Source organism: Rhineura floridana, chromosome 6 (assembly GCF_030035675.1).
Source record: "Rhineura floridana isolate rRhiFlo1 chromosome 6, rRhiFlo1.hap2, whole genome shotgun sequence".
Taxonomy (NCBI): domain Eukaryota; kingdom Metazoa; phylum Chordata; class Lepidosauria; order Squamata; family Rhineuridae; genus Rhineura; species Rhineura floridana.
The window spans coordinates 66551889-66578174 of record NC_084485.1 but is presented as its reverse complement, the minus strand read 5'-3'; positions in this window follow the sequence as shown (position 1 = coordinate 66578174).

Below are 26286 nucleotides of genomic sequence, written 5' to 3'. Positions count from 1 at the left end.
TGCTTGTGATGTTATTGCAGTGGCTATACACAATCTCAATACTGTTTGTGCTGGTAAAAGTTGGGGGACAGTCAAACTGCTTCATTTGTAATAGGTGCATGTCTCATAATTTCCTGCTAAACTTTTCCTGTAACTTTTCTTACACCAGCCTGTAGGGGCCCTGAATTGTTCCTTTGGCTTGCATGGGGAAGGGGCCTAGAGAATTCATGTCCAAGGTTTTTCATGAGCATATTCCAAGAAGTGTTTCAGGGAGGCCTCAATTACAGTAGGGCCCCGCTTATACGGCGGGTTCCGTTCCGGACCCCCGCTGTAAAGCGGAAAACGCTGTAAAGCGGAAAACGTCGTAAAGCGGAACCCCATTGACTTTAATGGGCCGCGTCGTGCGAAAATGACTTCAAAACGGCGCAAAACGGCGCAAAAGAGAAAAAAATAGCTTTTAAATTAAAAATGAAAGCCGCCACATCAGTGGAACGCCTTAAAGCAGAACGCTGTAAAGCGGGGCCCTACTGTAGTTCTGTATTAACTCCCAGGCACCGCAGATGAGCTTCCCTTTGCATTCTGGATGCCCTGTGCATTCTTACTTGTGTCAAGTCTGTTAATCTTGCATTCTCAGAAATGTGCTGCATAACAGAAGTTATGCTACAGAACCGGTTCCAGTCTTGCTGGGGACAGGTGCCACCTTCAACACAAGCAGCTCTGGATGACATGGCTAAGCATGTTGGACACACTCTTCCAAGGGAGCAGCCAAACCCGTTCTGTTTTCTTTTTGCAAAAACACATTTTAAGCCCAACAGGGCATGCATAAAGTATAACAGACAATGTATGCTCCATGTATTAATTGCTATTCTTATTTCCTGAAATCCCATGTAAATGGGAAAGCCTATCAAAACCCAGCACACATTTATAGTATGATTGAATATTCATTGAGTCTTTCTTTGAACACAGTAGAGATAAGACATCTTTTAAACATCTTGCTGATATCTCCATAGACCTATAAAACCCAAGAGATCACGAGAGCCTCTGGTACCACTTTGCAAGGCAAGGTTCAGCAAGGCTAGAATGTATTATTGGTCTGTAAATTCCATGAAATCTAATTCTATAAGCCTTCAAAGTGAGACTCACACCTGCATAGGATTCCAAACTGGCTTTTGAGACTTAAATAAGGTGCATTTACAAAGCTTTTATTCTCTTATTTTTCCTCCTTTGCTGGGTGCTGCCTTGGTAGGACATAATTTCACTCATTGCTCATCGGCATTTCAGCATGAAGGCATAATAAAAGTGAGTGTGCCTATGAACATTCACAGATTTCCTTTGCCTCACCACTGGTACAGCCAACCCCACATACATGGCATGCTGACAATGGGCAGTATTCAACCAACTCATCCCATCAGTGGAACGATTACTGCTAGAACAATGGGACTTCTCCTCCTCTTGTGTGCACCCTGCACCCTCCCCAAACCTGCTCCAGAGGGTGGGGGGAACCACTAGAACAGAATTAGGGGGTGTTTGGGGAGGGGGAAAGTTCAACTGCATTAGCAGTAACCCTTACGTTGATGGGACCATGACTTAGTGATGCATTAGATATAACCCAATGTCTTTAGAGCAGACCCAATGCATGATTTGACACACACAGTAAAGCAATTATGCGAATGCTTCATTACATGTCCAGCTCACAATTCAGTCCATAATCTGTTTATTAATGTAAACCTTTTATACCTCTAAGCCCTTTCGAATTGGCTGCTAACAGATTTCATCACCCAGATATGAGATGGTTTTAATATTTTATCAACTGGCTTTTATTGTGTGTTCTTATTACATTGTTTTTCTTTGAACGTGACATACCCTGAGATTCCTTGCAATGAAGGACAGTAAAGAAATGTTACCTGTAAAAATAAATAAATAAAATTACTGGGGAAACTCTTTGATAACAGTGGAAAGGAGGATTTTGGACTGGGTGGAAGTTTGTTCTTGTCCAGCAAGGCCTCCTTATGATCCTGTGAATTATGAGATGGCAATAGTTATAAATCCCATGTAGACATTTACACTGGCAATAATTAAGTTTTTCTCAGTTTAAAATGTGTCTGCCATTTCAGTGGGGGTTCCTACATTCAGAGGTCCACAAAACATTAAAGGAAGCAAGGTTTCCTCTGCAAGGATCACATAACAAATTTATTAGTCTTGAAAGTGCCAAGAGGTTCTTCATTCATTTTGCTGCAAGAGATTGCTCTTCTGGAATTTGTCCCCAAACCCTTCAGGGGCCATAAAGGCTATTTAAATTCATAGCACTGGTTTTGTGCACTGGGGTATAGCTTTGTGTTATGTAACCATGGGTGGGGAAAGGCAACAGAGAGTTGATCTGCTCCTCCAAGGCTTGCCTGAATGTTGGCAGTGGTGTTCTCCCATACTTTGGCTGTGTTCTGAGAAGATGCTTTGTTTATCTAATCTCACTTCTGGGCAACAAACTTGTTAAACGTAAGGAGAAGTGTCTTCTGGAAGGAGGTGATAAGTGCTTTTAATGTAGATGAGCACGCCTACGATTTATCTTGATAAATTGAAACTGTCAGTTTTCCAGATTGGAATTAGGTGAGGTGGTAAGCTAGGCATCTGCAATTTAGTTCTCAGCGAAGACAAACCAATTACTATGTATGCGCTGACACAGGGTTGAGGAGCTATTTGTCTGTCGTCATATTCCTGTGGATTAAAAACAAAAGCCAACAAGCAGAGGGTGGAGAGTGGCCTTGTCTCTCAATGCATCAGGCCCAGCCAGGACCCAAAATCTTTGGGGCTAGGCTTTCCCAGAGTTCTGCATGGCCTGGCTAAGAAGCTGGAGTAAGTTGCACCAAATTGTGATGGTGCTGAAATATGGAATGAGTGGGCTGCAGGATTCAAAGTATCTATTCTCCTAATCCAGACCTTCTGGCATCCAGCCTGATCTGAAATGCATTCATCATTTGCTCCAGGCCATTCATGCTGTTCCTGGATGTCTTCTTTGCCATCCTCCCCTCATCCCAGTATGCTGCATGAAGGAGAACTTGGAAGTTGCATGAAGCAGAGCATGGAGGATGTCCTGGTTGCACAGCAGTTGTCATAGCTCCATGGCAGAGTATGTGCCTCACAGGCCAAAGGCCTCGGGTTCAGTCCCTGTTATCTCCAGTTGAAACGATCAGAGAGCACACCGGTGGCGAAAATCTCTGCCTCAAACTGTGGAAAGGGCATTGCGAGATCCTTAAATGATTTAGAGCACAGGTCCAAGGTACACACTTGGCATGAAATTTATACATACAGTGCCAAATCCAGGGAGCAATCCAAACTCCGCCCTAGCCTTGCAGGGCTTTACAGAGGGCTGCACACAGTGGCTGGGATGGAAGGTGGGGGGCAGGCAGTGAAGGCTGGTCCATTAGGGTGAATGGAGCACTGCCCCACCAACCTCAGGCAGTCCAAATGTTGGCCCTGGTTACCTCTTCCTCCGTCTCAGTTTTGCCCTTGTAGAACCCAGCAGGAAGGAGGAGGGGGACAAAACTAGAAAGAGTTGGCTCCATCTGTCATTGCCCCTGGCTCCAGCTGCTGTAGGCTAGGCAGATGACTGGGCCCACACTGAGCCCAATGCCATCATGCAAGAGCAACAAGACAGACTCAGGCCTACCCCATTGGCTGAGGGCTGACTAGGGTTGGTGGGGCAGTGCCCATTCGCCCTGGTGGACCAGCCTGCAGTGATTAGACCATGCTGTGCTGGATGGACAAATGGTCCGATCTGGTATAATCCAATATAGCAGGAGGTGGAATCCTAATCTGGCTAAAATGGGATATGCTGCATGCAGATTTCCACAACAACAAGGCCAACATTGATTTTTATGGTGTTATAATGCCTAGTCTCAAGTGTCCCAATGTATGCACCAACCTCAGCAGCAGAACAAGCATTTGATGAAAGAGGTTTGAGGTGTTGAACTGCTTTTTCTTCAGCATTGCCAGTGTGAAGAGAACCTATTGTATTGGGGGGAAGGGAAGCCTGGCCTCTTCTGACGTGGGCTGCAGTGATGGGACCACTTTTGAACGACATGCGGCATAAAACTGCAGGGAAGGACTGTTTGCTCAAAGGACCCCCGACAAATTTAATGTGGAACTGTGTAATATATCATTTTATTTATTCATTGCCGGTATCGTGTTCTATCAGTCTGAAGACTTTTGGAGCAGCTCCCAGTTCAAACTATTCTGAAAACCATATCGCAGAGACACAAAAATAATTTTAAAAGCCGCAGCAGGATATTCAGAACAAAACCAAGCAGAGCTTTGGGGGTTGAAAGGCCTAAAGCAGCCTCCCTCTCCCAGCCAGGCATCCTCCAGATGTTCCTGGACAATGGCTGAGAGAAACGTCGGAAGCTGCCTTGCACTGAGTCAGACCATTGGTCCCTCTAGCTCAGTATTGTCTACACTGACTGGTAGTGGCTCTCTAGGGTTTCAGGCAGGAGCTGCTGCCAGCCCGACCTCCCTGGAGAGGCCGGTGATTCAACCTCGACTTGTATCTCATCGCAACTTATTGCTGGTTAGGGATTACTGCCTTTTTTGGCTTTGGTTTTACCTAGCAAGAGTACAGGGCTTGATCTTTATTTTCTCACCGGCATCCTTGCCTCAGAATAGATTGATTGACTGATTTTTCTTTACGGTCATAGAACAAACTGAACATACACAAATACACAAATGCACAACAATAATTAAGAGAAGCATTAAACATAATAACTCGTGTGAGATACCCTCATACTGCATATTGAAACAATAAAATTAAAATATTAAAACTAGAAGTATTGTTTAATCATTACTTTTCGACCATCAATAGCTGCTGCAAAAAAGCTGGCTACTTTTATTGTGACCTGGAGGTTCCGGTCAGACAACAAATACTCTAAGTAAAATAGATCCGATCTACCTGGAATTTTTATTAAAATTGGATTAATAAAAATAACTCTAAAATCACGGTAAAAGGAACAATAAAACATCACGTGATGAATTGTTTCCACCTCCCCTGACTCACAAGGGCACAGATGATCCCGGAACAGCACGTTCTTGAATCTGCCTTCAAGGATAGCAGAAGGCAAGACATTAAGCTTGGCTAACATAAAAGTTTTCCTATATTTTGGGACTGATAAATTAATTAAGTAATTTGCCGGTGCAAATGCCGTCAACTGGTCCCTGAAATCTGGATAAGCTGTGGCCAACCCTACATGTTCTTGAAGATCAATGTCCCAGATACATTGCTTAATAGCTGCTTTGGCCTTGAGATATCCTAGGGCCAACAATTTATTTATTTATTTATTGAATTTATTAGTCGCCCATCTGGCTGGTTATCCAGCCACTCTGGGTGACGTACGAAATAGACATACAAATACATTAGACATTAAAAATCTAATAATGTGTCGGGGGCAAAGCCCAGCCTCTGTAATTTTGCTATTAACATATTTTTCCACTTGGACTGGAAGGCGTCAATCCCACCAGGAGAAATAGCAGCTTCAGCCAAAAATTTAACTTGAGCAGCCATGCTTGGGCCTCTGTGGAAATTTGTCCCGCCTCTAAACAAAGAATTACGTTAGGTATGCAACTCGGCACTCCCAGAAAAGCTCTCAGAAATTTGGTTTGATCTTTTCAAATGGCGCAAAATTGCTGTTAATGCATAACTGAGAGCCATATAATATTTGTGCTATGATCTTGACTACAAATATCTGAATAGCTGATGGTACATGTTGGCCCCCTCTGGTAAAAAAGAAAGAAAGGAGTGCCTTTGTGTTCCCCTGGGCATTCATAATTGTGTTGTTAATTTGAGCATTCCAGAAACCTGAAGATTGAAAGGTTACTTCAAGATATCTATATAATGTGACCCGTTCAATTATATGATAATTGATCTGCCATTTATGCCTTATTCTTTTCTTAGTGAAAATCAATATCTTGGTCTTAGATGTGCAACAGTTCCCTTTTGCAGTGTGAATCCAAAGCCCTTAAGAGGCTCCTCAAACCTATTGACATTAGAGATAAAAGAACAGCGTCATCTGCATAAAGCAGAATTGACACAGGTCTAAAAGCCAAATTGGGAGAGTGGAAATTAATGCCTACTAGATTTTCAGCCAGGGAATTAATGCAGAAGTTAAACAGTGTTGGGGCCAAACAGGGCCGGCTCCAGGAATGCCAGGGCCCTTGGGCATCAGCCTGCCCCGGGCCCCTCCGCTCCCCTTCCGCCATCCGTGGCACAAGCTGCGCCACGGATCGCAAGACAAGAGCTTCAGAGCCACCTGCCGCCACCGCCGCCCCCCCCCTGCTGTTATCCGCGCTGCTTCACCTACCCTTCTCTGCTGTTCTTTGTGGCTGTGCGCACTGCGCACGCAGGGTTGCCATCAATCAAGATGGCGGCCAAGATTTCCATAAGGGACTGAAGCCTCTTCCGCCATCTTGGTTGATGGCATGCAGCATGTACATTGTTGCCATCAACCAAGATGGCGGCAGAGGCTTCAGTCCCTTACGGAAACCTCGGCCGCCATCTTGATTGATGGCAACCCTGCGCGTGCAGTGCATGCAGCCGCAAAGAACAGCAGAGAAAGGTAGGTGAAGTGGGGGGATGGTGGTGGGTGGTGGACAGCGGCGGTGGCGGGTGGCTCGGAAGCTCTTGTCTTGCTATCCGCGGTGCGGCTTGTGCCACGGATCATGGAAGGGGAGCGGAGGGCCCCTCAGGGGCCCCCCAGGGGCTCCTGTAGCTGCGGGGCTCTCGGGCCAGTGCCCAACCTGGCTGCCCTTTGGAACCAGCCCTGGGGCCAAATTACAGCCCTGTTTGACTCTATTAAAAGTAGATATAAAGCCAGACATATGCCCCAGTGGTCACATTTTTCCTGCAAGTGTGTGTTTTTGTAGAGTCTGTGGATAAGTATTAGTAAGTGCCTGTCGATAGTAGAGGCCTCAAAATTTATCCATAGTCTCTCCCGTGGGATCAGGTCAAAAGCCAATTTAAAATCTATAAAAGCCGCATATAGGGTTCCTCCTGGTGACGATATATATTTTTCAGCCAGGTGTTGGAGTATGAGAGCCTGATCAATTGTAGAGCGCCCTACCCTAAACCCAGCCTGTTCGTCTCCCAGTATGTTTTTCTGTTCCATCCAATCTAAAGCCTCTCCTGTAGGTGTCTGGCGTAAAGCTTACTTACAATACTCAATAGACTAATTGGTCTTTAGTTATCTGGGTTTGATCTATTTCCTTTTTTTATATATTGGGATAATTATAGCCAGACCCCAATCTTCAGGTATACTTGCTGACTGAGTGGTCAATTCAAGTAAATAACATCGCTAACACTGGGGCCCACCAATCAACATTTGTCTTCAACATCTCAGCAGAGATGTAGTCAGCCCCAAGGGCTTTACCTAATTTATGTTTGGCAATATATCTGGTAATTTCAGAGATAGAAACAGGAGACCACTCTGGGACTTTTTTTATGTAATCCCTTGTTAAATGTTGGCAGGGCTGTGATGATGCATATATCTTACTAAAATATAGTTCGAGCTGCCACAAATGAACAAAGTGTTCACTCTGTGTTCAAAAGTGCTTCACTTCACTTTTCAGCCATTCTTAAAACAGCCTGTTAAGGTAGGCCACATCATCATCACCATCATCTTGCAGATGGACTGTGGGACTGAGGCGGAAAGACAGTGGCTTACCTCTGGGCCAAAACACACATGACATGGGAGATGTGTGTTTGGATCTGCCCTTGCTACAGGGGCTCTTATATTGATGAGCAGAAACACCAGGAAGAGGTGAAATTACCCCTTCCCACATGCAGCATTTCCTCAGTCTTTCTCAGCTACTCTTCTGAAGCAGGTATAAGTCCTGCTGAGGAATAATAGTGATACCTGTATTGTATTCTCCCCAGTGATTCTAATAGCTCTGATTGGGCTGGAGGAGAAATTTACATCAGGAAAACAGCATGGATAGAAAGGATTTACCTTCCCCAACCTAAACTGCTGCTTCAATCAAAATTAGGGCCCACTTGGGCTGCTTTAAAGCTTTTTGTTTTTTTTTACAAATAGGAAATTTATTTGATCAAAGGTCTTTCAGATCAAGTTTACTTAACAGTCAGGCTACCAAGTAAGTTCTTGGCTGATGGGAAACATGAGACTTCCCAAATCACAGCGCACCACTAAAGTCTTCCATCATGGCTCGGGTCCCCAATAGAATGTTTCTCCCAGCATGATCTTAGCCAGTCCTTTAGGTCATCATTCAAGGCCTCTTGCAAGCACTGCCTCCAGCAGAAGTACAGAGGGTTGCCACAATAGAGGGGGCTTTTTCAGTGCAACCCCACAGTTGTGGGATTCTCTCACCAGGGAGGCCTGCCTGGCATTGGCATTGCTTAAAATTTGTCTCTCCTCCCAGGCTTTTGGTTGCTACTTTTTATCCTCTGCGGTTTGCTGCCATTGTTAATGGCTGTGTTAATAGTGGTTATACTAATGGGTGCGGGTGCGGTTGGAGACGTTTAATTGGTTTAATTTTTTGACCATTATTTTATCCAAATATATCTGTCTTAAATGTTACTGTCCTGCGTAAATCATCCTGAGATCATATGGTATACATAAAACAACAACAACATAACCATTACACTCATTGATCTCTTTCCTAAGGACCTCCAGACTGGTGTGTTATTGTGGGTGTATTCTGCAACTTGTCTTTACACAATAATAGTGCATTAGTGCTGTGGTGGGGTTTTTCTGCTTTAGTGTGTTCTGTGATGCTACCACATTGCTGCCGTCTGCGGTTATAGGGCAAGAAAAGTGGAATAAAAATAAATCAGAACATTTGTGGTATGAAAAATTCCGGGATTTCAGCAGGAAATTCCGGGATATGCACTGACTGGAAATGAAACAGTGTGACCGGCCCAAAAGTTTTGCAGATGCAAACAGTATTGAAAGCAGGATTTTGTGTGACTGCCCTGATACTATCATAAGCACAAAAGCATCATGAATATGCAATAAAAAGGACATCTGGAAGGGCCCTATATGGGTTGAGCCCTTGCTCAGACTTCCATTTTAATGTTGAAGCAGCAGCAGCAACAAGAGGAAGAAAGCCCAAGGTGTTGCTTAAAATTTCACTGCAAACTCCTGAAACAAAGAGTCTTGTGGCATCTTATACAGATTCATTATGGCATAAACTGTTTTTGGACTAGAGTCCACAGTTTTTCCATAATAAACTTGTTAGTCTTTCAGGTGCCACAAGACTCTTTCTTGTTTTTACTGTAACCTCCTGAGATCCTGGGGGCAAGGAACAAGCAAGGAAGCCTACCGGAGAGGGGAGTTTGAATTTTCTCTTTTTTTTCTGCAACAGCTTGCATGTGGAAGTCAGACTGCATTGTGTCCCAGATGCCAATAATTCTCCTGCCTCCTTCAGTGTCCCCACCACCACTACTTTGATTTGAGTGTACTTAGTCTGTAAAAAGAAAGAGCTAGTATTAAGGTTAACATGCTTTGCATTCCATGGCTGTCTGGGGGGGAGGGGATTTTTACTGGCAAATATCCAGCCACCGTTCAGGTCAAAGGGTCTGGAGGAAATGGAAAAGGAGTCCCTACCACAGGAGTCCATTGTCAGCACCACAACAGCTTAACCACTCAACTGAGGTGGATGCAGCAAGGCAGATAAATCCTTTATTTTTATATAGCACCATCACTGTACAAGGCAGTGTACAACAAGGATGGCCAACTTCTTTATTGTTAGTGGCCACTTTATTGCCTAGACCAGGAATTGCCAATATGGTGCCAATGAGCATCAGTGTGCCCACCACTATCCTCTATGGCATCCATGAAAGATCTTAGTACGTATCGTCTCAGAAATCCACAATGTACAAGAGACTGCTCTTCCTGCTCAGTTCCTGTTTGCACTGGCTCAACCTCTCCTGCATTGAGCATGCCGGATTACATATGTCCACATTTCATTGGATGCTGGAATTGGACACTCTGTTCTGAACAGAGGAGATGTGCAAAGAGCTTCCCTTTCTGAGTGAGTGTGGCGGTGGCTGATGTAGATGCCTTTTCCCACACTGAGGGAGGGGCACGCCTACACTATTTTGTGGCCCTGTCTTGTTTTTCTGCTCTTTTGGATGTGGCAGCCATCTTGTGCTATGCTACTCCCACAAGGCAGTCATTTTGTGACTGGCGCCCATGACATTTTCTCAAAATTCCAAATGTGCCCACTGGCCCAGAAAGGTTGTCAACCCCTGCTCTAGAAAATGGTAGTGATGATGACAGCCAGGTTGTGAATGAAAGCAGGCATCACCTAGCAGTAAAGGTGGGCAGGTGGGCAGGAGGGCAGGGTGGGTGGGAACACCAACTTTAGGCAATAACAGGTTTGCATTATGAATTCCCAGACTCATAACACCTGGATGTGGAAAGCTTCCTTCTCCTGAAATTCATCCAGCACTTGGAATGCAAAACAAGACTATTAAGAATTTAGTAAGCCTCCCTGCAGCAGCTGTTGGCACAAGCTCAGAAGCTGATTACCTTAACCCATTACTCTTGCTGAAACTGTCTTTTGATGCCTGCAATTGACTTGAACTTTTCCAAAATGGGAATGTAGTTTACAGAACAATTCCTTGGCTCCTGACCAACTAGTTGGTCCAGGAAATTCCAACTCTAAAAAAACCAGGTATGTACACCCCCAAAGGCATGCAGCATGGATGAGCAACCTTTAAAGCAATTCATGAGTCTCTCCACTAGGAGAAAAACTTTTTTTTTTAAGTCACCCTATTACTTATCAGGATCGGGCTCTGCTTCCATCTGGGGAGGACTGGAGGAACCCTCTTCCCTGGCACCACCACTCTATGGCAGTGTCACCCCTGCTGCCACCAGGGCCCATGCATCCCCCAAAGTAGAAGTACATATGAGCAATTTTTTATGAGCCATTTCAGAACTCTCAAAAGAAATGTAAGTTCCAATTCCATACACTAGGGGGGACGGGACCTCATAGTTGTATTCAGTGTTGTGCTAAAGTGATTTTTCCTTGTGCAACAGAACATTCCCCCTCCCCCTGCATGCCCCCTTGATCTGTCCTAGGGGTTCTCCCCAACCCTCAGGAGCAGATTTGAGAATGAGCCCTGCACGGGGCAAAGGTAGGAGGGAATCCTCTTGCACAAGCGTTAATCCATATGCTAGTGCAATTGTTTTGTTGAATACTGCCCTCCAATCCAGAGGCCAAATGTGGCCCTCCAGGTCTCTCTGTCTGGCCCTCTGGACTCTCCCTAAGCCAGGCCACCTCACCAGGCCACCCCTGTTCCTAGCCTTGCTCTGTGTCCTCCTCGAGTGCTTTTGCCTGGCTGGTATGTGCCATCTGTGATCATGTCTCTCGCTTGCCTAGATGGAGAGATATGGGCGGGGGGGGGAGGTGTAGAAATATCTGGCTTTTGCATGGCTGGGAAGTAGACACTTTTACAAAAGAGTTACATCCATTGATCTGCCCATCCCTTCACAGCCATGTCCACTTTCCACTGTCCCTCATCTCCCTTGCTCTCTGCGTCTTCTCCAAGTCCACACTCCACTACAACAGGCTTCCCTAGGAGCCAATCAGCATGAAAGTGGAGACTGTTTGTTAGCTACAACAACTGTACAATAAAAGTGGCATATCTCATAGAGGTGCCCCTAGGAAACTAACCTGAAAAATTTCGGAAGGTTGGCTGCTCAGTTGGCACCAAAAGTCAAAGAATCTAAGGACAAAGCTGATTTGACAGGAGTGGATGTGTGGGCATGTGGCACAGAGACAGATGGACTTGAATGTCCAGGATTGTCCAAACAAGCACCACTAGCAGAACTCACCGGGAAGGGCTTGCTCAGTGAGGCAGAGCTGCACCAGTAACCTCCCCACAGCAGGAAGGGTGAGGTGGTGGGGAGATGTATGTGTGTGTGTGTGTGTGTGTACACACTGGCAGGATTGCTGGACTGGCCTTGCTGGTGTGCCTGCACCACCTCACCTCTCCTCCTCCCGGTAAGGAGCAGTGATATTTCAGCCAGAGGCTATTAATGCAGTTCCACCCCACTGGGTGAGCCATTCTTGGAACTAGCAAAAAGCACAAAACAGACAAAAGTAAAGCGATACAATTCTATTACTTCAACATCCCTTCCCCAGAGCACTGTGTTTGGAGAGCCCAGGTAAAGTCTTTCCCTCTTATTAGAAGCTAGACCTCACCAAAGAGCGTTTCCTTCCCCTCTTTCCACTCTGGTGTTTTCCTGATATGGCAAGTTTGGGGAGAAATGTTTCAATTTTTGCAGACACACAGGGTTAAAAAAAAAATCTGAATTTCCAAATCACTTTTTGGAGACCCTACAAATTTCCCAAAGTGGCTCACTTTGGTTTGGGATCCATTCAAATCTGATGCACACCTCTAATTCATACTGATAGCACTACAGATAAATAATAAGAGCACTAGGTGTTGCTGCCCAATTTGGTTTCTACTGACTTTATACCTAGTGCATATAGAGAGACCCAGTGTGGTGTAGCAGTAGAGTGTTTGACTTTGACCTGGGAGACTGGGGTTCAAATCCACTCTAAGTCATGAAGCTCACTGAGTGACCTTGGTCGTGTCACTGTCTGTAATCTCTGTCTACCTCACAGGGTTGTTGTGAGGATAAAATGAGTAGAGAACCATGCACACCACCTTCAGATCCTTGGAGGAAAGGTGGGATAACAATGAAATAAATAAATGATGAAATAAATAAATAAATACAATTACTCTCTAGCTTTGCTAATATAAGGATTACTGTGGTTTTTCATTAGTTTTGCTCTATGCCTCAAAAGAGACCCACATGTTCTGATTAGTGTTAGCGGTAGATCCAGATAATTGCTTGTATTTATATTTTCCAATGGAGCGCAGCCATGCTGTTTGTCCCTGTAGCTCTTTGTCACAATCTGAGATCTTTTTGCATCAAGTACAGTTTAACCTAATTTTAGTTTGCATAACACTTCCCTCACTCTATTTTAAGACTACTGCAACCTGCAGTCGAGGAGTTTTTCCCCATCTTGCCTAGCTACACCCTCCCACTCACACATTTTTTTGGGCGGGAGGAAGGGGCGTAAGATCCTGCCCAATACATAGTTTTGAGGAACTTGAAGCCTTGCTCACTTCTTTGTGACTCTTTCGTTGGTCTCAATAAAGTATTATCATATGCTTATTTTCAGATTTAATTTGAAGTTATCTAGTCAACAAGGGAGGGTGGGGATGTTCCTTGGAAGATGGAAAGATAATTAAGTCACTAGGCCAGCATGCCTGAGGAGGAGAAATGATGATCAAAGAGTTATGCTACCAGGAACCTTTGGTTGCCCTGTGATGGATGCACTGTCTGCACTTCACTTTCTGTGTCACTCTGGACAAGTGATGAGGTTGTAAAATACAAACTATGTACCCTGGAGTAGTTCCACTAAATGAAATGAGAGCATTTTCCTGTAAGCCTTTTGAGGAATGTATCGCTTAATTCTTTAGGGCAGGCCTTCAAAGACAAAAATGGTATTTAAAACAAAGAGGGATAATGGAAAAAAAGTCACCTCCATTCCTCTCTCTGTATTAGTGGTATTGCCTTACCCTAATCTCAGGAGCTCCTATAATGCTGTGTATAATAAAGCAGATGGAAACAGAATATTGACTCCTTCTATAACAGTAGGGAATCTGTGGCCCCCCAGATTTGCTGGAGTATAATCAGGGGTGTAGTCATCCAAGGTCCCAAGGATCTTATACGCCTTCCTTTTTCTGGAGGAGGGTCCCAATGTCTTCACTGACCTTTCTTGCTGATTGGAGCCAGAGTGAAAGGAGGCAATTAAGCCACTGAGAAGATTCTTCTCAGTAGCTAACACACTTCCCTTAGTATGGACACCAAGAAGGGAAACTTAGCAAAGGAAGTTCCTTACCTTACAGCATCTTAGTACATTTGCCCATGTACTTGCAAAGAAAATAGTAGATCTGGCTAAAGTGCAACACATGGAGGTTTGCATTGATCTTTGTCATGCACCACTAAGGGAAAGTGCTCCAAACAAAGTGAGATACTGAAAGCTCATTTTATTGTATAAACTTAGAAGGGGGAGTGGCTGTGAGGGGGCATGGTGTGACTGTCATGAAGGGACCCTGCCATTCTGAATTTGCTACTACACTACTGCCCATCATCCCTGACCATTGGCCATGGGGCAGAGGGCAGTTGGAGTCCAATAACACCTGGAGAGTCACAGCTTCCCCACCCCTGTTCTATAAATTGGTCCCCTGTAATAAAGGAGAGCAGAGGTGTTACCCAGAAGTGGCCAGCGTGGTGGCATTGTGGAGCCAACCTTCTGGTAGGGTTATAACTGCTGCTTACTGGGATGATGTAGGGGTGAGGCAGGGCAGTGGTGAGAGCAGGCAGTGCAGATGCACCAGCGAAGCCAATCTCCTGCTGGTGCGCCTGCACTGCCCTAACTGCACCACTGTCATGCCCCATCCCTGCCCCGTCTCTGTGTGGCACTGACACCACTGCTGGGAGTCAGGCTCCACAACGACCCTCCCCCTCCTGGCTTTCCCTATGGGCTGAAGAACTGGAAGACTAATGTATATTGCCTCAGGACATTGAATGGTTCCCATACTTCCTCCACCCCACGGGCCACTTGAAAATGGCTGAGGGTCTTGGTGGACCATTTAATGATTTCCCTGCCTGTTGTAGCAATCGTAATGCACTGTGCTAGATGCTTTTTAATTGTATTTGTATTGTTTCTTTTATTCCTTATATGGTATTTTATTGTATTACAATTTGCATTCCGTAGAATGCAAATTGTGATACAATAAAACACAATATGCAAAATAAAAGAAGCAATAAAAGTACAATTAAAAATATATTTGAATATTTAATGTAGACATGCCATGGAGCACCTGAATGAAGCTCACGGACCACTGGTGGTCCGCAGATATGAAAATTTTGTTATCAAAACCAGTCTTTCAATGTGATGAATGTTTTGGCCAGTGTCCAGGGTTTCCTTTTCTTAAAAAGAAAAATCAGCTTTCTTTTTTAAAAGGCTGCTTTTGATTTAAATGATTGGTACCAGTTCTGGTAGCGGTCCAGATTCTTCATCAGCATGATATCCTATGTTCTCCCAGGAGCACTTTCTGAAAATGGGCTCTCTTTAAAAGTGTGCAGAGGTAGTTTATGCTTCTGCTTCTTGCCACTGAGTGCACACTGTGAACATGTGTGATGCAGCTTAGCACTCAGCCACTGCAATTGCCCCATAGCTGGCAACAACTGCTGGCAATGATGTCACATGTTTAGGCAGCCAGTAAAGTCCAATACTAGAAGCACTGTGACATTATGCACTAGCTTCAGCTGCATGCAATTCCCAAGACTTCTACTTTGAGTCCCAGAAACTCCTAACATGCTGGGTGCCTCCAGACTGTCACTATGTTGCAGGAGGGTTTCAAGCTCAATTAAAGTGGAGAAAATCATTCTTTTGTCCTAGCACAACAAAATCATTTAAAAAAAACAACAACACCCTGGACTTTTTGCAGTTTGGAAAGTGATGGGGAAATGAAAAGTGTGGGTTGAACAAATGATTCACAGGAAGGCGTGTAAACACTGACAAACAAGTCTGGATGAATCATCATTGTCATATAACCATCCTGTAAACAAATCAGAATGAATCCTCAGAAAAGACTGGACATCATCAAAGCTCTGCTCAAGCAAATCAAGATTAATGTTGAATAAATAAGTCATCAGGAAAAACCCTAATACAGAATAGCTAGCTACATGACTGGGGCAAGACAGTATATCTGGCACACACTGAGGTGCCATGCTGACATAGTTACACAATTATGACCAGATATTGCATGATTTCACCAATGGCTTGTAATATACAGTGCATATTCAAATGAATATGAAAATGTCCATGGCTCCAAAATTTCACATTTCCAGTCTGGAAAGCCCTTACTATTTCTAGACCTCCATTTTGGGAAACCACTGCCTTCCCTGTTCCTGGTTTCCGTCTGCTGAGTTTACTCAAGTTACCTCCGTATAATTTGCAACTTCACCCAGGGAAAGGGGATGAAAGACAACCATAATAATCCAAATAGTCCCCATCCTTTGCATTCCCTGTCTGTGAAGTCTGGACATTTTTATTCTTCTGTTTCTGTCTTTTCTTCTCTTTGCCCACACCTCATGTTCACACCTGCAGAATCTGCAAAGGGAACAAAAACCAAAACCACAGAAAAGGAGAAGCCAGCAGCATTCCTAAATGCCTTCTGTGGCTGCTGCAATCCACTATTCTTTAATATGAAAGCCCACATTCCTTCCCAAGATGCTTTGTTTGCTTTTAGTGGCTCTGGTAAGAATGGAATGAAAGACCTTTCCACAGCAGGTCTGGGCTGTACTGAGGAAGAAGATGAGGCAAAGGCAGGAGGAGGCATTCTCGTAAAGGGAGCAGAACACACATCATTCAGAAGCAGTCAAATGCTCTAAGCATGGTTAAAAAAATGTACAGAAGAAACCCTGGTCATACATCGTAGGGATCTAGCCCCAGCCGCAGAGGTGGATTGCTGCATTTTATCACCATTGGGCAGCCTGATCCCCTGCATCAGTCCTGCAACGTTATCCTTAAGTAAATATGCAAAGGGTAAAGTTGCAGTCTGAATGTTCCAAATACAGTTTTCTCAGATTGTTTAAATTGTCCTAATCCCACTGAAGCCAAAGGCACCAAGTCACACTGAGGGGATGACCCAAGCTTTTCACACAGAGAAGAAATACTGCAGATCAGAGATGGACTCTGTGGTGTGCTGCTGTTTGCTTTGCAATGTACATCACATTGAGTGATAGAATATAACAGGAATGCTATTATGTGGCATTAAGATAAGAGATTATAATACCTTGGTTGTTGTGTAACTAACAGCTAAAAATGTTCTTTAATGGCTTTTGATGGTTGGTGGCTAGTAGCTGCATGGTAGGTAGTGTCTTCCTACTTCGTTATGTTTACCTTGTATATTTGCAAATAAACAGATATTACAAAAATAGCATTTGTCTCTAGTAATCTCTCCTTACATGCAAACTAAGGCCATATTCACACCATACATTTATTCCACTGTTATTCCACTTGAAAGAGTCATGGCTTTCCCCAAAGAATCTTGGGAAGTGCAGTTTGTGAAGGGTGCTGAGAGTGGTTAGGAAACTCCTATTGTCCTCAGAGAAGTACAATTCCCAGGAAACTCTGGGAATTGCTGGTTTGTGAGGGGAATAGGGGGTCTCCTAAAAACTCTCAGTATCCTTCACAAACTACACTTCCCAGGATTCTTTGGGGAAAACCATAACTGTTTAAAGTGGAATAATAGTGGAATAAATGTATGGTGTGAAGGTGGCCTATCTGTATAGCAGCTGTCCTTACTACTGTTCTGTGTAGTGAGGGTGTGTGTTATAGCACAAGATCATACAACACCAGCAATGGAAAACTGAGAATTTGGGTATGAGAGAGATCCATGCCTGCCAGTCAGCCACATGTCCCCCAATATTGAGATTATAAGCATGACTAGTTTTACAAATGTTACCACTGTATAAGAGAGGGTGGAAGGCCTTAAGGATTGGAGGTATGGATTATTATGATAATAGCAATTTTATGCACATTTTGGGAGAGGATGTCATACTTTCCATTAAGACATGAACCCTCTATATCCATTGTTCAGTTAGCTGCTCTGCATCTACATTACCTACAGCCATCTTTGCCATTCTTTTCCTTTTTGCCCAGGCTCAGGTGCCCTCTTTTTTCTCATTGTTTGTCAGCAAGAAGAGTCCTGTGTAGTCTCAGTCATATCTGATTCACACACTGGCAAGAAGCTGCCACTGGATTATTCCCAGCGAGTGAGTGAATAAGAAAGGGAACATTCTTTAGTGGATCCATCTGCATCTCCAAAGTATATGGGTACTAGGGGCTCCTCCTCTGCTCACTTCACTCGCCAACTCTGCCTGCTGTCACCAGCGCACCCTATGGGTCATCAACACTCCCCCTCCCTCCCCCCATGGGTCACTAGTGCTCCCCCTCCCTCCCCCTGCACATGGGCCACCAGTGCTCCTCTCCCTCACCAGTCACCAGAGCTCCCGCCCCCCATAGGTCGCCAGCGCTCCCTCCTCCCCACCGGTCACCAGTGCTCTCTCCCTCCCCAGTTAGTTCACCAGAATTCCTCTTCCCCCCATGTTGAACCAGTCTAAAGCTACAGGTGGCTTAGATTGTTTCCAATTTTTTGCAGTTTCAGTTTTTGCCATTGTTAAAAGGGCTGTGACCATTTCCAAATATGTATCCACATCTTTGTCTTTAAATAATTTAATAAGATAGCATAAGGGTTAACAAATACCACATCATTTTGTGTATACAGTTTAGGACAGTAGCCCAATATGGCTGTATTTTTGAGCAATTCCAAAATATGTGTAGACAGTCAGCTGGGACATCTCCAGCATTTTTCTTGCTCCCTTGCTCTTTGTCATTGTTCTATAAAAAAATAAGGGAAGTGAAACGGACAAGGCACTTTTTACAAAAGTGATGTAATTGACGAGGACACCCTGCACATGGGCTACTGATACTCCAATTTTGAGTTCAAGTCTGAAGAGTCAGTTCAGCTCTGAAATTGGAGAAAGTGTTCCTGCTTCATCCAAGCAGAAATCAGAGGAAACACGTGAGATGCCCATTTTTCCAAGTGTTTGCTTAACCCTTCCAGTGGAATATATGGGACTGAATGAGGGACTCAACTGTACTCAAAGTTCTCTTTAAAACAGGATGGACCTAAGCAGATGAAAACAAACCCAAACAAACACCCACATATTCTCCTTACAGACAACCCAATTATCCTAAAATTGCTTAACATGTATGGGCAGAAAATGTATTTTAAGGTGGGAAGGAAAAGACAATTCAATGCAAATAAATTAGAAGCAACATGTAAAGAAGCCAAATTAAGCTACAGTGGAAATTTGGCCTGTTGCTGGTAAACAGCCATGTGTGCCCTCCCTCTCAGAGGCTGGTGTGGGGCTTGCATTCTTGTATTTAAAGGTATGTGATGCTATACATGCATCGCGTACACGTACACTTTACACAGAGGGCCAAAACAGACAATACTTTAAATATGTGATTGCATTTAACTGTTTGAATAGTAGCCGCAAAGGGTGATCAGAATCAGGTCCATGGCATTCAGAGAGAAGGGTTAACCTTTCCGCCTGCATCATGGGAGAGGGGCTGCTTCGGAAGGGGCATGCATCTCTTCAAGACTATGACACAGAGGAGAGGGGTTCATTGCCCCCCTTGTTATTTTTAAACAGAGAAAACAGACACGTTTATGCATTTAATCGTAATGTATCTTTTGTTTTGGCCCTGACTTAAACAGCAGATTGAAAGCTGGGGGCCATTAATATGCCTCTGGATTTCATTATGGGGCAGGAGGTAAGGCATTTGCGGGAAAGGGCCATGGCTCTGTGGTAAAATGTCTGCTTTGCATGCAAAGGGTCCCAGGTTCAGACCCCGGCATCTCCAGGTAGGGCTGGGAGAGACCCCAGCCTGAAATGCTAGAGAGCTGCTGCCAGTCAGTGCGGACAATATTGAGCTAGATGGACCAATGATCTGACTCAGTATAAGGCAGCTTCCTCTGTTCCGAGCTGAAAAGGTAAATTTTTAAGGGGGAAAGCCCTCATTCAGTGGTGGAGTAGGTGTTTTGTATGCATAAGGTCTCTTGTTCAATCCCCGGCATTTCCAGGTAGGATGGAGAACGTCCCCTGCCTGAAACCTTGGAGAGCTGCTGTCAGTCAGTGTAGACAATACTGAGCTAGATGGACCAAGTGTCTGACTCAGAATCAGGCAGTTTCCTATGTGACTTCTCATACCTGTTCCCTTTCCGGGGATCCATGTATGCCACACAGCAAATGATGGAGGGGCTGGAGGAGAGGGCCGGGGAGAAAACAACCGGAAGAACCCTCACCAGGAGATTTCAAGGTCTATGAATGTTCTGCTGCTTTGAATCTGGCAGCTTGTAGCTCCAGCTGGCCTGTAAAAGAGATGTCAGGAGCCAGGATGGGGGGGGGGCAGGGTTTGCATCTCAAAGGCTCTTCCACCCTTCCCTGCTGCCTCTAAGCCAGATGCCGGTGATTGCTTTCAGTGGCGTTAGCTGGGACCATCTGTAATTCTCCAAGCCAATTCCCCAGCACAAAAGGCACCACAGAGCCCATTGGTCATGTGTTCCCTAGCATGGTGAGTAGGGAGCTCCTGCCATTCTGAGGTTAGAAAAGGCAAATGCTTGCATATGCCAACTGTTAGAAACTCTTCTGCTGCTGTCAGGACAGCATTAACCCCCTCATACCCAGGCTAGGTAGAGGAAGCACTGAAAGGTTTACCTATGCTTAGCGTTGAAGGATGCAGTGCTTTTAACAGCTTCACGGCAGGAAGGAACAGGGCCAGCCCAAGACATTTGGTTGCCTGGGGTGAGGGACCGGATGGTGCATCCTGTGTTCTCACATACAGAAGCTGACCAGACTGGCAGCTGAATCTAGCTTCAACTGCATCTGAGGCCAGTAGGCTAGGTTAGGGCAGGGGTGGGGAACCTTTTTCAACCTGAGGGCCAAATTCTTGTATGGGCAGTCTTTTGAGGGCTGCATACCAGTTGTGGGTGTGGCAGCAAGCAAGAAGTATGGTCACAGTTCAATGATACATTCCAGCAAGGTAAAAGTCACCTGAGGAGGGTTCAGAGCTGGGCCTGTGAGGCATGTGGCCTGGTCGGGTGTGGCCTGGTCAGGGTCCTGAGGGCTGGATTGAGAAGCCTGGAAGGCTGCCTTTGGGCCCCAAGCCTGAGGTTTTCCCACATCTGGCTCACGGGGTGCTTACAGCTCAATCTGCTTCACTGTAGGATGGGCTTCAATGGTGGCTGGTGGCTCCATGTCAGTGGGACAGTGGAATCCGTTCCAGGTTTTAGTCTGAACTTCAGCACCTTGGACAGCTCTACAAACGTTCACACTAAAACCCAGAACCAATTCCACTGTCCCTATGACATGGAGCCACCAGCTGCCACTGACGGGCCCTGAGGAGAGGTTGTTAAGTGAAGTTGAGCCTGTCAGTACAGAGCAATGTGATGGGAAAGAGCCCACCTTACAAACCTCTTCCTGACCCAACCTGAAAAAGGCACAGGAGCCTTCTCTCAGACTGGTTACTTTCTTTCTGACTGTGAGGTCCCATTAAAACATTATTTTACTAAAATGGCTGCTGCTTAAAGTTGCTTTTGTGTGACGGGCTTTACACGGCTGATAAAAACCTGAATCCCCTTCCCATGTGCATCTGCTGCATTGCTGTGGACCCATCCTTTCTGGATGTATGGTTGGCAAACTTCCACTCCTCATCTGTTTTTAGATTCCAGAGACCCTAGTTCCCATGGTGAACTTACTAAAAGGCCCCCAAGGGCCCAATGTGTTCCAATTAAGGCCTGAGACGGAACTGAGGAACAACTAGAATTTATTCTCTCAAAAAATGCTGGAATAGCCTTTTTTTGTTTACCCTAAAAGCTGTGGGTGTCTCTTGCAATCCATCTTGCTCCTTGAAATGCTGATCCAATTAGTCCAGCAGAGTGTACACATCCTCCTGCGTTTCAGCTCAAGAGTGCTATAATGTGCAGATTGGGGACCGCGGGAGCAGCTGTATCACTTCTAGCTTTTTCTCTCCTCTTCCTTATTTTGTTTTAACACCTTGTCTGATGAAAAAAACCTTGAAGGCTTGCTTACTATTTTTGTTGGTTCATAAAGGTATTGCCTTACTGTGGATATTTTGTCCTAATTGGCCAACATGGATGCCTTTTCCAGAGGCTTCACTTGCAGGATTTTGGGCTCTGCCAGATTCTGAGAGGTCCCCTGTCCATTCTGGATCAGATATCAGTTCCATCTGAAGTGGGAAGCCTCCATGTCATCTCTACTTGGCCTTTAGGAGATGTGATGCTGTTGGGGCACTTCCCATAAATCAGGTTGCCCCAGGGCCACATTATGCCTTTCGTGGGCTCTAGGCACTTTTGCCTTCGTGGGCCCTTTCCTCCATAATAATATCAATATTAAAAATTATTTTTGATATAACTTTAAATACTTCAACATTTTTTTTTCTGTTTTAGGCAAAATTTAATAGATTTTTGTGGGCCCTAAAAAATTCATTTTTTTCTGATGTGAGAAAAAAAAGATTTTGTTCAACCCTAAAAGTTCATTTTTTTTGTTCTGATTTTAAAAGAAATTGAAACATTTTCATGGGCTCCTAAAAGTATCGTGGGCCCTAGGCACTGTGCCTACTGTGCCTAATGGGTTGCCCATGTAGTAAAGGGACCAAGACATTTCTGACAGCCTTACAGAACTCTGACATCATGGAAGCAATTTTGCTGGCAATAGCCATACTGTCTACAGCTGGAATAGACTAAACTAGACCTAGCAAAGCCAGAGTAGGCTTGAATGCTGCTATTATTACTGCTCCAGAGCATGCAGTCCACATGTGAAAGCTCTTCAGCCTACGCTGATCCTCAGTGGGTGTCACAGCTATCTAAAGTGTGTCTTGCTGCCATGTCACAGGTGTGCCTCCTGCCCTTTCCCAGAGCTCTTCCTGCGCAACAGGTTTTGCATCACAGAGCTGTACTAGGAACATGGGAAACAATGCATGTTCTGATACATGCAACGTCACTACCAGCACAAGTAAGATGCTCTGCATAACCCACCAGTCCCCCTCTGCGTGTTAAAGTGGTGATGGGGAAATTGAGCAAGCTTCGCGTAGAAAGGAAGTGTCCGTGCCCCACGCAGAAGCTGAATCAGGGTTGAATGAGACGGAAGGATGGGAGACAGAGCCAGTTCCCCTAAAGCTGAAAACTCACTAAAAAGTGATGAGGAATGCAGGAGTCATTGTGATGTTACTTGACCTGCGTGCTGTCTGTTTCTTATCTAAGACTATGCGGCAGCTGTTTATTAGCTCTGTGTGCTCTTGGTGGCTAGCAGGGTGGATATCAGAAAGGGGGAGATCACTGCCCTCTGACAAATAACCTTTAATACTGGAATGGGAGAAAATAGAACATAGGCTGGAGGCACTAGAGTGAAAAGGAAGCTATTTCTAATTACTTGGCTCCACCCACACAATTAAGCTTCCCATTCAGGAAATACAGTGTAGCTTGGTGGGCATACATAGGGTACTCAGGTGGTCCCTCAATCAGATACTGGCCAGATTCAGTAAGGTAGCTCCATCATGTGACTTTCAGAGCTTTACCTGGACTGGTGTAGCCAAGTTTTACTTCTGACATGAACTCCTTATGTAGCACTGGGGAGAGCCTTGTCTGTCTGTCTGTCTCTTTGTCTCTGTCTCTCTCTGTCTCACACACACAAAGTTCCTCACTTGTAAAATGGGAATGATGGCCTACCTCACAAGGATTAACATAACAATGATAACAAATGTTTATTAGGTGGCAGTGGCTTCTCGTAACTCCATGTCAGTGGGACAGTGGAATCCACTCCAGGTTTTAGTCTGAAATTTCAGGAAGCTATCTGAGGTGCTGAAACCTAAGTTCAGACTAAAGCCCAGAGCGGATTCCACTGCCTCACTGATATGGAGCCACCAGCCACCACTGTTAGGTGATATTTGGGGAAATACAGAAAGTTGTATGTTCAATCCCTGGCAACTCAAGTAAAGGCTGAGGTGAAGACCTTTTTGTTCACCTAAGCCTTTTGAACAATCTATGTTTTAAAATCTGGGTCTCTCAATGTTAGGGATGGGTGACAATTTTGATTCAGTTCTCATTTCAAGCAGAATGTATTAAATTCGCTCTTTTCAAACCAATTTGAGAACCAAAACACAGCCATCCTTCAAAATCCACATTTATTAGAATTTTGGGATGCAATTCGCCAACTAAACAATATTTATAAAAATGCATATATTAGGGGAAAGTGTGCAAAATAATGAATATATGAGTGCATATAACAGGTAAAAAGGCATGATGTGATGAGAAATGGCTTGCAAAATGTGTACCTTTGTCAAGACTGCCTACAAAAATGTGTTTATTTGGAGAAATTTGCACTAAAATGGTGGAGAATTTTCATGAGGATTTTTTTTAAAAAGTCTCAGATTGCTGCAGAAATGTAGAGAACCGAATTTAACATTGGAAAAATCAGAAACTGAGAGAACCAAAACTGACAGATCATTCCATCCCTACTCAGTATATAGTTAAGAGTTTTATTGCACATCTGAGTTACTGTTTCCTTACTTCCTCTGCCAGAGAGAGCAAATATCTATGCTGTATTTTATTGCTTTTGATAGTGTATTTTTAATATTGTATTTTATGGTTTCTGAACAGCTGGTATAGCACAGTGGGGAGGAGAGCTTGGCTGGGAGTCCAGAGTCTGTGAGTTCAAATCCCCGCTGTGTCTCCTGGGTGTCAAGGGCCAGCTAAAGATCACCCCCACAGTGAGTGGCTCAGGGGTTACATGCCCTGCCACCGGTGTAGCCGTGGGCAAGCTGCATAGTCCCAAGGAGCCCAGTTGCCCCCCAGCTGGCGGTTGTGGACAAGGAAGGGTCTGGCTTGTGCAGCTGTGTGGCAAGCTGAGCAGGCCCTAGCCAGCTGGGGAGGACTAGCCTCAGAGGAAGGCAATGGTAAACCCCCTCTGAATACCGCTTACCATGAAAGGGTAGCCATAAGTTAAGATCGACTTGAAGGCAGTCCATTTCCATTTCATTTTATGGTTTATTTTATTTTATTTTCTCTGAGCTGCTCAGAGGACATATGTATAGCTGGGTGGGCAGACAAATATAGTCAACAAGTATATGACCCTGTTGATTCTCCTTGATCTCTCAGCGGCGTTTGATACCATCGACCATGGTATTCTTCTGGGGAGGCTTGCGGAGTTGGGAGTTGGGGGCACTGCTTGGCAGTGGCTCTGCTCCTACTTAGCGGATCGTCGCCAGAAGGTAGTGCTTGGGGAACATTGCTCGACACCCTGGACTCTCCATTGTGGAGTCCCTCAGGGGTCGGTCTTGTCCCCCATGCTCTTTAATATCTACATGCAGCCTCTGGGTGCGGTCATCAGGAGTTTTGGAGTGCGTTGCCATCAGTACGCTGATGACACGCAACTCTACTTCTCCTTTTCACCTTCTTCAGGTGAGGCTGTTGATGTGCTGAACCGTTGCCTGACTGCGATAATGGACTGGATGAGAGCTAATAAACTGAAACTCAATCCAGACAAGACTGAGACACTGTTGGTGAGCTCTTTACCTGCCCAGATGGTGGATGTTCATCCTGTTCTAGATGGGGTTACACTCCCCTTGAAGGAACAGGTTCGTAGCTTGGGGGTCCTTTTTGACCCTTCCTTGTCACTTGAGGCTCAAGTGGCCTCGGTGGCACGGAATGCGTTTTACCATCTTCGCTTAGTAGCCCAACTACGCCCCTATCTGGACAGTGACGATCTCGCCTCAGTTGTTCACGCTCTGGTAACCTCTAGACTGGACTACTGTAATGCGCTCTACATAGGGCTGCCCTTGAAGACCGTTCGGAAACTTCAGCTAGTGCAAAATGCAGCAGCCAGGTTGTTAACGAGGACCCGCTGGTCTGCGCATATAACACCTGTCCTGGCCCGCCTGCACTGGCTGCCTATTTGTTTCCGAGCCAGATTCAAGGTGCTGGTTTTGACCTATAAAGCCTTACATGGTGTGGGACCACAATACCTTGTGGAACGCCTCTCCCGCTATGAACCTACCCGTTCACTTCGTTCAATATCCAAGGCCCTCCTCCGGGTACCAACTCATCAGGTTGCCCGGAGGATTGTTATTAGATCTAGGGCCTTTTCTGTGGTGGCCCCCGAACTGTGGAACAGCCTACCTGTGGAGATACGCCTGGCGCCTTCGGTACTTTCTTTTAGGCGCCAGGTTAAGACCTGGCTATACTCCCAGGCATTTTAATGTTCAATGTGTTTCATTTAATATTTTTTTCGTTTAACTTGTTGCTGATTTTATTGTAATTTTATTGTAATATTGTATTTTAATCTTGTTTTGTTCACCGCCCAGAGAGCTATTCGCTATGGGCGGTTTAAAAATGAAATAAATAAATAAATAAAATAAAATAAACGGAAACCAGATAGCAGGTCATGGAAGAGCCACTGAAGAGCCACTGTCAGTCTAAATGGAGAACACATTACTGGGCTAGAACTGCAGACTAAGGGTCTGACTGAAGGCAGCTGCATATGTGCTCCCAACAAGCCAGCTTTGTTTTGTGGTCTATGCAACTGTGCAGCCTCAACTTGCCCTTCTAAGAAGCTAATGCAATCAAGGTAG